The sequence below is a fragment of the Takifugu rubripes genome, chromosome 2 (assembly GCF_901000725.2).
Source record: "Takifugu rubripes chromosome 2, fTakRub1.2, whole genome shotgun sequence".
In the NCBI taxonomy this organism is placed as follows: Eukaryota; Metazoa; Chordata; class Actinopteri; order Tetraodontiformes; family Tetraodontidae; genus Takifugu; species Takifugu rubripes.
Genome location: NC_042286.1, coordinates 15,096,773 through 15,108,681, shown reverse-complemented (window position 1 = coordinate 15,108,681; position 11,909 = coordinate 15,096,773). Strand labels below are relative to the sequence as shown.

Genomic DNA, 11,909 nt, shown 5'->3' with positions numbered 1-11,909 from the left:
GAAGCAAGTGGGACACAGATGGAGCCATGACACCCACTCACACCATGAATTCCCAAATGATTAGTCAGTAGGAGAGTCCGCGAGATGTTTGACACAACACCCCCAGGCTCCTGTGATCATCAGAATCCAGGAACACAAACCATCTCTTTTTTTTGATCACGTTGAACTGCTTTAACGAGGCGTGTGGCCGATCCCTCCCGTTCATGCAGAATGCAAAGCAACTGTTGTGGACCTCCTTGTCACCACGTCCCTTCCTCACAGTCTGGCCTTCCCCATGGACAGATACCATCCAACTGAGGCAACACCCCCCCACCCCGCTAACCCCTGTTGGGGAGCTGATTAAAGTGTCCATGCTGATCTTTTGGGGTTTCCTTTTAACTTCTTTAGGCAGGACTATGTTCCACAGATCCGACCAGCTGAGGATCACATCAAACGAATCACCAGGTCTACAGGTGGTCCTGTCGTACACGGGATGTGTTTAGATGAGAGGAGAACATAGACCAGGCTACGAGTAAAGAGGGTCACCCAGTATTTTAGAAGAATAGAGTTTGCAAAGCCTGAACACAGAGACACAGTATTTTAGAAGAACACAGAGATGATCCTTTAGCTGAAATCATGCTAAACGTGTGGGTTACCCTACCCTAACCCTCAGAATCTTGTTGAGCTCCCTCATGTCAAAACACCCACCTGTAGTCTCAAGGCCCTCCAAGCCAGCCAAGTATTTAATAGATTTTTAAAGATATGAATAAACTCCAAGTACTTTCCAGTGCAAACTATATGACGACCATTATGTTTTTACTGATATAAGCTAGATAGTTGGTGGTGTTCAGATGTACATTTTGAATATGTGCATTGCTGTTTTAAAACAATCTAACAAATGTCACATGTCACAAGTAACCATTACATGATGTGGTACATTCAGATTGTTCCAGCTAATGTTAAGGTCCCCACCAGGGACCACCATTAGGGCATCTTTGTAGATTCTCAATCATCCAGGTCATAGTTATCCAAGGTAGTTGTCTTTGTTAACTGGACTGTTTTTCTTCTCTTTTGAAGACTTTTCTCCTTCTATCCTGAAGGCGTCTTCAGTTCTGAACTCGCTGGGGGCAGAGCTTGAAAATATAGCCCTTGTGGACCATTACCATGGTAATGATCTGGGTGGTCACCTGAGTGTCGTTGGCAGGGTCGTTCACCTAGTTCAGAGCTGACTTAGCAAGTTCTTAACTGAAGACGCCTTCAGGATAGAAGGCAAAACGTCTTTAAAAGAGAAGAAAAACAGTCCAGTTGACAAAGAAAACTACCTTGGATAACTATGACCTGGATGATTGAGAATCTACACAGACATCCTGCATCACAATTTGGGAAAGATGCCCTTCGTTTGGTGCGAGAGCTTGAGAAAACAGCTAAGAAGTTAGCGGATTTTAAGAACCACCTCCGCTTCAACCTCAGATGTCGACAGCAGAAGATTAACCCCACTCGTCTACGCATCAGATCAACGGTAAAAGGACACAGAGCCCAGGTAATTCTTCACATGATGGAAAAACATTTACTCAATGAAAGGATCATACAAATCCATTTTACCATAAACGGAAGCTAAGTTAGACAAAAGAAGGGAGGAACTATGCCTACTGCTCCCCTCTGAAGTCATGGAAGAAGTAGCCAAACTTGTTTCTAGTACTCAGGCCACCCAACACACCAGGACTGAGGAACATCAGACCCGAAAATTTACAAAGCACAACCCCAACAGAGCCAAGCCCTTCTCCATGGCAGAAAAAGAGGACACATCCTTGTCTGACGCACAACAGGAGAAATGGGTGGAAAACTTATCAGACAGGGAGCTTACACAAACTAAAGAGAAAGTGCTTGCCAAAGGTCTGAATTTTTCAGTCACCCCTGAAGAGGTACCGACTGTCGAACTCATCACAGCCACTGAGACAGCCATCAGAAACAATCAAACTCCCGAAAGCTGAAGAGATTAGGCTAAAGGTAACAGCTGCATTAGCTAGTGCAAAAACTCTGACCTCCAATATCACAAATGAAGAAAAAAGAGCCATTGCATCCTTAGCCAAGGACAAGGCCATCACCATCTTACCGGCTGACAAAGGTGGGTGCACGGTCTTACTCAATACCACTGACTATGACACCAAAATAATCAATCTCCTGACAGACACCGCTACATATGAGAAACTCAAGCGAGACCCTACCAGCTCATACAAGAAGGTGGTAGACTTACTACAGAAACTGGAAAAGGAGCAAGCCATCGACAGACCACAATACTACCGTCTATATCCAGGAGAAACCATCCCTTGCATATATGGATTGCCCAAGATCCACAAACCAGGGACCCCTCTCAGACCCATAGTAAGTAGCATCAATTCTGTAACATATAACATTTCCAAATACTTGGCCTCCATCTTGTCTCCCATGGTTGGCAACACCCCACAAGACTCTTCCAGAAAGAACAACCTTAACACCGGCCCAAATCTGCACCATGCTGGACCTGTGTTTGAACACCACCTATTTCCAGTACAGAGAAGTCTTCTACAGGCAGAAACATGGCTGGGCCATGGGCTCACCAGTATCCCCCATAGTTGCCCATCTATACATGGAGAAGGTGGAATCCCAGGCCCTGACATCCTTCACAGGAACTGCGCCAAGCCACTGGTTCAGGTATGTGGATGACACCTGGGTCAAAATTCGAACACAAGAATTGGAAGCGTTCTCCGATCACCTCAACAAAACAGACCAGCATGTAAAATTCACCCGGGAAGATACAAAAGGAAACAGTCTGGCCTTTCTGGACTGTGCAGTCAAGATCACTGAGGACAGAAATCTCACCATCGAAGTCTACAGGAAACCTACACATACCAACCAGTACCTTCAGTTTGACTCTCACCACCCACTGGAACACAAGTTGGGAATGATCAAAACCCTCCAACACCGAGCCAGAGAAATACCCACCACATCCCAAGGCAGAAAGAAGGAACAGGACCACATTAAGACAGCTCTCAAAACATGTGGCTACCCAGACTGGGCCTTCACCAAAACCTCAAGAAAGCGAGACCTCAGCAAAGGAGAGGAGGAGAGAAACAAACGCTGCAGTGTTTCCATCCCCGACCTGTCTGGAGTCTCTGAGAAGTTTAGGAGGATCCTCCAGAAACACGACATACCGGTTCATTTCAAACCCAGCAACACTCTCAGACAGAGGTTAGTACACCCAAAGGACAAGACACCAAGACCCAAACAAAGTAATGTTGTTTATGCTGTACAGTGTCAGGAGAAATGCAAGGAACTGTACATTGGGGAAACCAAACAACCTCTCCACAGAAGAATGGCACAACACAGACGTGCCACCTCTTCAGGTCAGGACTCAGCAGTCCACCTACACCTAAAGGAGAGTGGGCACTCCTTCCAGGACAGCCCAGTACGGATACTGGCCAGAGAAGACCGCTGGTTTGAAAGGGGGGTCAAGGAAGCTATCCATGTCAAATTGGAAAAACCATCCTTAAACAGAGGTGGTGGGCTGAGGCACTTCCTGTCACCCACATACAATGCAGTCCTCCACTCCTTCCACCAACAAACCAAACGTTCACACCATTCCAAGAGACCTGGAGACTCACCACCAAATGATCCAGCAGACAAAGGGGAGACACCTCAACTGGAACTAGGTGGACGACCCGACCAACAACCCTGCCAACGACCCTCAGGTGACCACCCAGATCATTAGCATGCTAATGGTCCACAAGGGCTATATTTTCAAGCTCTGTCCCCAGCGAGTTTAGAACTGAAGACGCCTTCAGGATAGAAGGTGAAAAGTTTTCAAAAGAGAAGAAAAACAGTCCAGTTGACAAAGACAACTACCTTTAGCTACACCATTAGGGCCAAGTAACTCTCCTCCTGTGAGATGCTTTTCTATATATCTATTTTCATTTGATGCTCCCCACCTGGAGGCCACATCATTTTAAAGGTTAATAAATCTCCACAGAGTTGGAGTTAGGGTCGCTTTAGGGTTTAGGGTCAGTTTAGGGGCTAGGGTCATTTTAGAGGCTAGGGTCATTTTAGGGGCTAGGGTTGCTAGAGTTAGGGTTACCCATGTGCAAATGTACAAGAAAGAAAGATTTGATAAAAACACAATGAGCAAATATCACCCGAGAGGATGTGTTTTCTGTCTGCATCTTGCATGAATGTGAGGGTGACTGAGAGGGAATGCATGTTTCCCTAATTATGAATATGAGGAACAGAAGATAAAAGCTAATCTTCACACTGCTTCACCGGCTCATTCCCCCTTCTTCACTCTCACACCTTCTTCTCTTCCTTCTACGCTTTGATGATGAGAAGCTGATTGCAATGTTGTGCCACGACAAAGCCTGGTGCCAAGGACGTGATGCAGAGTGGTGAGAGGATGAGAAGAGGGAGGCACAGAGGGGGCTGAGGGACAGATGGAGGAAACGAGTGAGGGCAGGGAAGATGAGTGCCTGAGGAGCTCCGTCACGAGTGGAGACGGGTCGCCTGCGGGATGATTCTGCTGCTGTGATTGGCTCCGTCCCCTTGGTGCTCATATTCCCTCGCACATTCCACAACACAAGCCAACTGAAGCCAAGAGAGTCAACTAAGGTGACCAACCCTAACTAAGGTGACTAACCCTAACCCTAACTAAGGTGACCAACCCTAACTAAGGTGACTAACCCTAACCCTAACTAAGGTGACTAACCCTAACCCTAACTAAAGTGACTAACCCTAACTAAGGTGACTAACCCTAACCCTAACTAAAGTGACTAACCCTAACTAAGGTGACTAACCCTAACCCTAACTAAGGTGACTAACCCTAACTAAAGTGACTAACCCTAACTAAGGTGACTAACCCTAACCCTAACTAAGGTGACTAACCCTAACTAAAGTGACTAACCCTAACTAAGGTGACTAACCCTAACCCTAAACCTGAATGTTAGAGTTCTCTTGAACATGCCAGGACAAGAAGACTCACTGTATGTGCAGCCTACTGTCTTCCTCCGCCGTACTTCTCTTGTGTCTCCATGGCAATAGCTAGCTTGTGATGCAGTCGTTGCAGAGGTAGCTAATAGAAAAGAAGAAAGGTCCCTCAGACAATCTTCAGCCTGGTTTCAGGGACAACCCAGATCACATCTTGGTTTTGATGCTAAGCTAAAGTTCAGGTCCTGCTGTTTGTCCTACATCCCGTCACCACGGCGATCTAAAAGGGTCCAATACAAATTTATAGCCAAGCTTCTTTATAATACATTCCCCAAAATCTATGCACGAGCCGTGCTCCCCTGTGCTGCCCCTACATGGGCTGCTGTGGGGGGGGTCTCCCCCCTCACCTCTTACCATCCACTGTCAGCCTAAACAATCCACTTCTTTGGTTTTTAGCACTTGTGTCAGTGACAATATTTGCTTTATTTTTCACATTTTGTAGCTCGTCTGACATTGAAAAACACACAAGAGGGTTCCGTTTCCCCCAGAAGAGGGTCAATAGGACCCACCTGTAACCAGATCAAAGACCAGCCTTTACCAGAATACGTGGAGGTGTGTCCCCAGCCAGTCAGTTGGGGCTAATTAAGGCCTCTTCTGTGCCCTGAGCCCCGGAATAATACAAAACATTCACAGGAACGTGAATGAAGCCAAAAATGGGGAGGAATTTATTGGTTTAATGATCCTCGAGGAATCGGAAACACACCTCAAATAAAGTTTCTGTGTTCTCTGCTCTTCAAATATGCTAATCTATCCAGCATGTGTCTGACAGAGTATACGCTCTATAACTCAGTGTGTGTGTGTGTGTGTGTGTGTTTCTGCTGGAAAACACACACGAGTCCTACTGCGGGGGGGGGGGGGGGCACAACACGCTAAAATATGCAACGTGTCATGAGTTTGCAAATGCGCTGATTCAAGAAGACGAGCGTTGATCTGCTGTTTGTGATGAATACAAACACAATTCATGGGTCTAATTCTGGAAATTCCCAATTATTGGAAAAATATGCACTTGACATCTACTTTAGATTTGCACAAGAATTACAGACAAAATCTTTTGTTCGTCACTCTGAACAATATCATGTCACACCAGCCGTACCGATACAAACACAGACACAATAGGGGTGTGTGTGTGTGTGTGTGTGTGAAACAGAAACCTCCCCACAGTGAGGCAGGAGGTGGGCGGAGCCCCGAAAGAGCCGAGGCTCTGACAGGAGTCGTCCTCAGAGCTCTGTGATCTGCCTGGAGGAAAGAAAGACAAGTTGAGCAGCGATGCCGCCGCCGCCGCCGCCGCCGCCAGCATGCCTTTGTTAGGCTGATGCTCGCTGCTTGGGCTCTCATGCCGACTGAATGCTGATGTGATTTGACAGGGACATTCTGTCATGTGGGTCACCTGATGCAGATTCACCTGCTCACACTGAGGCAGCGAATGACCAAAGAACGATGCGTTAGCCGGCCTTTGGTGCCAGATCAAAGACCATATGTAACTGGTGATCAGTGCTGGACGATACTGAGCTGCCTGATCAACAGGCAGCATCGCTCGCCTCAGCTCACATAGCAACACAGAATCTCCAGCGCCTTCGTGTTGGTGTCTGACTGTGGGACATTAACCTGGAATCACCTTGTGTTTCATCTAAACTTTGAACCATCAGGTTTATTCCCGTGTGTAAGACAAGAAGAACTTTTATAACAAATCACAGAAGGAAGCATGAAGACCTGTGACGTCAGGCCCACTGGCCAAGGAGACCAGATGGAGCACAGATAAGAGGTGATGTCCAAGTGTCCCTCAGTGGCACCAGCAAGGACCCACATGTAGGAATCACAGTGAGGACATGCTAATGCTAATGCTAATGCTAATGCTCACAACCACCTCCGTGTCAACTACAAACTACAGGACGGACAATCTCTCTTGGATGTGTGACAGGTGTTCCTTTTGCTGGTTTCCTTCATGATCAAATCCAGATGGAACACGTTCTTTAGCTGGAGCAAGTGGAGGACGATTCAAGAGATTCTGCTCTTTGTTCTGGATAGTGGATCTGGCACCTCAGCCCAGAAGATAAAATACTGACTTTGGGTCTGTAGGACCAGATTTTAATGCTGTTGGTAAGAAACATGACAGGAAAAAAGTTTAGTATTTGACTGAAGGCCACTCAAGCAAGGTGCTGGGTTACCATGGCAACACGTTGTTGTTCAAATAGAACTGAATGGAATAAATCAAACCTGCTGCAACAACGTTAGCACCCTGAGACGTGCGTTAAACTCCCAGAAGAATGACGAGTGGCCGTGCACAGCGGCTGCACTGCCTCAAGGTCACGGCTTCGTATGAACCCGACCTACAGGCATCAGCGAGAGCATCAGCGAGAGCATCAGCGAGAGCATCAGCGAGAGCATCAGCGAGAACGAGAGCATCAGCGAGAGCATCAGCGAGAGCATCAGCGAGAGCATCAGCGAGAACGAGAGCATCAGCGAGAGCATCAGCGAGAACGAGAGCATCAGCGAGAGCATCAGCGAGAGCATCAGCGAGAACGAGAGCATCAGCGAGAGCATCAGCGAGAACATCAGCGAGAGCATCAGGGAGAACGAGAGCATCAGAGAGAACGAGAGCATCAGGGAGAACGAGAGCATCAGGGAGAACGAGAGCATCAGGGAGAACGAGAGCATCAGGGAGAACGAGAGCATCAGCGAGAACGAGAGCATCAGCGAGAGCATCAGCGAGAGCATCAGCGAGAGCATCAGCGAGAACGAGAGCATCAGCGAGAACGAGAGCATCAGCGAGAACGAGAGCATCAGCGAGAGCATCAGCGAGAACGAGAGCATCAGCGAGAACGAGAGCATCAGCGAGAACGAGAGCATCAGCGAGAACATCAGGGAGAACGAGAGCATCAGGGAGAACGAGAGCATCAGGGAGAACGAGAGCATCAGCGAGAACGAGAGCATCAGCGAGAACATCAGGGAGAACGAGAGCATCAGGGAGAACGAGAGCATCAGGGAGAACGAGAGCATCAGGGAGAACGAGAGCATCAGGGAGAACGAGAGCATCAGGGAGAACGAGAGCATCAGGGAGAACGAGAGCATCAGGGAGAACGAGAGCATCAGCGAGAACGAGAGCATCAGCGAGAACATCAGGGAGAACGAGAGCATCAGGGAGAACGAGAGCATCAGGGAGAACGAGAGCATCAGCGAGAACGAGAGCATCAGCGAGAACATCAGGGAGAACGAGAGCATCAGGGAGAACGAGAGCATCAGGGAGAACGAGAGCATCAGGGAGAACGAGAGCATCAGGGAGAACGAGAGCATCAGGGAGAACGAGAGCATCAGGGAGAACGAGAGCATCAGCGAGAACGAGAGCATCAGCGAGAACATCAGGGAGAACGAGAGCATCAGCGAGAACATCAGGGAGAACGAGAGCATCAGGGAGAACGAGAGCATCAGGGAGAACGAGAGCATCAGCGAGAACGAGAGCATCAGCGAGAACGAGAGCATCAGCGAGAACATCAGGGAGAACGAGAACATCAGGGAGAACGAGAGCATCAGGGAGAACGAGAGCATCAGGGAGAACGAGAGCATCAGAGAGAACGAGAGCATCAGGGAGAACGAGAGCATCAGGGAGAACGAGAGCATCAGGGAGAACGAGAGCATCAGGGAGAACGAGAGCATCAGCGAGAACGAGAGCATCAGCGAGAGCATCAGCGAGAGCATCAGCGAGAGCATCAGCGAGAACGAGAGCATCAGCGAGAACGAGAGCATCAGCGAGAACGAGAGCATCAGCGAGAACATCAGGGAGAACGAGAGCATCAGCGAGAACGAGAGCATCAGCGAGAACATCAGGGAGAACGAGAGCATCAGGGAGAACGAGAGCATCAGGGAGAACGAGAGCATCAGGGAGAACGAGAGCATCAGGGAGAACGAGAGCATCAGCGAGAACGAGAGCATCAGCGAGAACATCAGGGAGAACGAGAGCATCAGGGAGAACGAGAGCATCAGGGAGAACGAGAGCATCAGGGAGAACGAGAGCATCAGCGAGAACGAGAGCATCAGCGAGAACATCAGGGAGAACGAGAGCATCAGGGAGAACGAGAGCATCAGCGAGAACATCAGCGAGAACGAGAGCATCAGCGAGAACGAGAGCATCAGGGAGAACGAGAGCATCAGCTCACGTCTTCGCTCGTCCCTCTGATCATCCAACCCTCAGAACTCCCTTGACACCACCTCGGTGGCAGCTCGCAGCAGTCGGGGCGTTTTGGTGGCGAGGAGCCGCCTCCACCGCGGTGGCGTGACCGAGGCCACGGCCTCCGGGCCTTCAGCCGTGCGCTCTCCTGAGTGGTGACACATATGTTGTGACAGGGCGGCTCCATGCTTCTATGGGGGAGGGGGGCTTGTTGTGTCTGCGAGGGTTAATAGTCCCGGGCTCAGTGAAGGCATCACGGCCTTCTCCCGGGGGGGGGGCAGCAGCAGAAAGGTCAGGCCGGGCATTTTCTGGGTACATTACCTTCTAAAACTGAACATTTTTCATTGAGCTTTTTTCTCTTAAAGTCGGAGCATTTATAATATCACCCAACATGATGTGGATTTGTGGAATGTGACTCACTTTAAAAGCATGTGGGATTAATTCTGTCTGAATTTATTCCAGACGCCATCGGAGCAGAACTCCGAGGCGTTTTAGGAAATGCTGCTCTTTTGGTGAAGGTGAAGTCACAAGGTCCGGGCTATAAATAGGTGTCATGTCACACCTTCTGTGTTCTGCTTCCCACCTCAGCTGTGTCTGGGAGCACAAAGGCGGATTCATGATGGGAACGCTGGGCCTCCGGGGGGCGCCACCCCGCCTGTCCTCACACAAGGAGCTCAACTTGTCTCGGCACCTTTTGTAGAACACAGAGGACAAAGACATTGGACCCGTTTGGTCCCCGATGGTCTGAACATTCCTCGGTGCACCAACATGAGCAGCTTCATGAATATTAACTGTCCACAGCGCACGGACGACTGCTCCAGATGTGGCTCCAGATGTGGATCCCTGCACCCCACTGAAGGGCCGGCGGGGGGGGGGGCTAACCACAGGTAACCATCCTTAATGAGCAGGAGACGCTGCTGAGTCGAAGATCGGATTGATAATGGTGAGACAAAGCTGGGGGGGGGGGACTTCACCCAAAGTGTAGGTCCAAGAATCCGTCCAGCTTCCCCTTGATGGTCCCACTTCTCTGGTTTGTTTGTGTGAGCTGGACCCACCTCTGATTTTCAGTCTACCACTATGGGGGGGGGGGGGGGTTGTCTTGGACGTCCACCCTCCAAAAGCCACTTGGGGGGGTTGTTGCATATCTTTAATCCATTCAATTGGGTGCATTTTTTAAATCTCTGGAAACCCTAACCCTAACCCTAACGGGGTGATCCGGTCCCCTCTGCCCAACATCAATGCCACGCGCGCGCGCACACACACACACACACACGCCACAGTGGATGGTCAGAGAGCTGCTTCTGTCAGCCTTCATAATGTGCCAAACCCAGGTCTGAGTAGAACCGAGCCAGTAAAAACACACATTCACTTATTGGAGCAGTTGAGCTTCGTTAAATCCTTCGTTAAAGTCTTCGTTAAATCCTTTTCATCGATACTGTGCGAACTACTGTGGACATGGAGTTATCAAGGGCGTCAACACTTTCACAGGGATCCACAAAGTCCCGACAAAGCTGCCCGGACTCATTCAGAGCCGAACCGGGCTTGATCCCGGCCGGTGAGCAGGTCTCGGTCCGGCTGAAGGAAGGTCAGCTTACCTGACGTGAGTGGTTCTGACCTCGTCCCCGGATCCACGCTTGCTTTGAGATTCCGACGGAAAAATGGGAATTCTGCGGAATAAACAGCTCCGCGTCCGCGTCCGCGTCCGCGTCCTCGGCTGGCAGCGCGGCTCTGCTAATTTTAGCCCACGAGCACGCACGCGATGCACACTGGCGCTTTAAAGGCCACTTATGTAATTATGAGTTAATTGGTTACTTGTCTAAATACTAACGATTTAACGCACGCGCGCTTCTCGCACTGACACTCGCGCCGAACATTCCCGCGCGCGGACAGCTGTTGTTCTTCTTCTGCGGCTGCTCTCAGTCAAACAGTCACAGAGAGTTCGGCTTCGGTCCGGCTTCGGTCCGGCTCCGGTCCGGCTCCGGGTTCGGCTCGGGCCCAGTCACGGTGGGTTCTTCGCTCCTCGAGTCCCGCGAGCTGCTCACGTCGTTGACGCGAATGTGCCGCGCGCGCAACGACAGACAACAACAGCAGCCAGTCAACTACTGTGAGGAGTTCAGGGCCGCTCGGAATTCACAGTATCACAACGCGCCTCTGAGCTCGAAACGAGCGCTGCTCATTGTTTGGTGAAGACGCGAAGAAGAAAATACGGTCACACATCAGTTTTTATTGTTGTTCTTGAAACTTCTGATAGATCGGGAGAGATTTTGATAGGCAGAGCGTGTCCTGGGGTTGGAGGGTTGGAGGGTTGGAGGTCGTCACCGTGGAGACCGTCCTGCTTCGACAGCTGTGGTGCTGGCATCAGCTGGTAGACCTCCTTCAGGTAACAGGTCTGCCCCCGGGCCCGGCCTCAGTAGTGAGGCCTGTTGTGCACGTCTAATCCACGGTGAAATCCAAAACGCGCATCATTTCCCCGGCACCTGGCTCGGAGCCGGCGATCGCAGGGTTGGTTGTTGGTGCTCTGCAGGGATGTGACCGAGTAAGGGGGGGCTCATCTGTCATCATTTCAGCGGTGGGATGCACTCTTAGCTGTAAAAACCTCACTTGCTTCCCCCCCTTTTGCCCCCCCACAGGCTGAGCTAACACAAAGACCTCGGTTGGTGTCAGCGGAGAAGGTGAGACAGAGCTGGAGCTCCGGAGCGTTCCCTTTTAAAAGGGTCAAACGTCTTTTTGTTTGTGTCCCACAAATGTCAAAGTGGCC

General features: G+C 50.0%; 1 protein-coding gene across 3 annotated transcripts in view; it reads right to left on the bottom strand.

Annotated features, from left to right (window-relative positions):
- sertad4 (SERTA domain containing 4) overlaps positions 1 to 11,235 on the bottom strand; it is a 16,255-nt gene extending 5,020 nt beyond the window's left edge. Inside the window, exon 1 of one of the 3 annotated variants that reach the window (XM_029826380.1) lies at positions 10,747 to 11,235. The gene's annotated coding sequence lies outside the window, so the exon portion shown is untranslated. The remainder of the gene's footprint in view (positions 1 to 10,746) is intronic. The other 2 variants (XM_029826375.1, XM_029826381.1) reach the window with 2 other exon arrangements.
- Positions 11,236 to 11,909: the final 674 nt, after the last annotated feature.